Genomic DNA, 781 nt, shown 5'->3' on the forward strand with positions numbered 1-781 from the left:
GATATAGTGAGAATTTGCAAAAAAAAAAGAACAAGACGGGTGTGTAAACAACAAACAGATGTATTAGTTTAACGCTTGGGAAATGAGAAAGTCTTTTACGTTTCGAGCCTACGCTCTTCGAAAGAAAGGAACACAGAAATAAACAGGGAGAGAAAATAGAAAAAGATTTAGTGGCTAGTGATCTATCATGGCGAATGCCGGACAGAGGGGTCACACAGGAGGGTTAGGAAGAAAGAGAAAAAATAAAGTAGTGATCCCAAAACGAAGGTGCGCGTGCGGGTGTATGTGAGAGCGTGTGTGTGTGCGTGTGGAAGGGGGCTGTTGACATTGACGTATACGTGTGTGCATGTGTAGGTGTGTGGATGATGATGTAGGTGCTGGGAAGTGGTCAGTGCTAGTGAGTGCGGGGTGGTGTGATGTAGTGTGGTGTGGTATGGTGGTGTGTGGTGTGGTGGTATGGTGTGGTGGTTGTTGCCCCATCATCGCGTGACAACCGATGTTGGTGTGTTTACAACGCCGTAACTTAGCGGTTCGGCAACAGAGTACAATGGAATACGTACTAGGCTTACAAAGAATAAGTCCTGGGGTCGATTTCTTCGACTAAAGGCGGTGCTCCAGCATGACCGCAGTCACGTGACTGAAACAAATAAAAGAATATATAGAAAAGATATATATACACACACACACACACACACACACACACACAGATATATATATATATATGAGACTCAGTCTCAACTCATGGCTCACCACACCGCCCTTGCCAGAGCACGTTCTGTGG

The sequence above is a fragment of the Octopus bimaculoides genome, chromosome 7 (genome assembly GCF_001194135.2).
Source record: "Octopus bimaculoides isolate UCB-OBI-ISO-001 chromosome 7, ASM119413v2, whole genome shotgun sequence".
Taxonomy (NCBI): domain Eukaryota; kingdom Metazoa; phylum Mollusca; class Cephalopoda; order Octopoda; family Octopodidae; genus Octopus; species Octopus bimaculoides.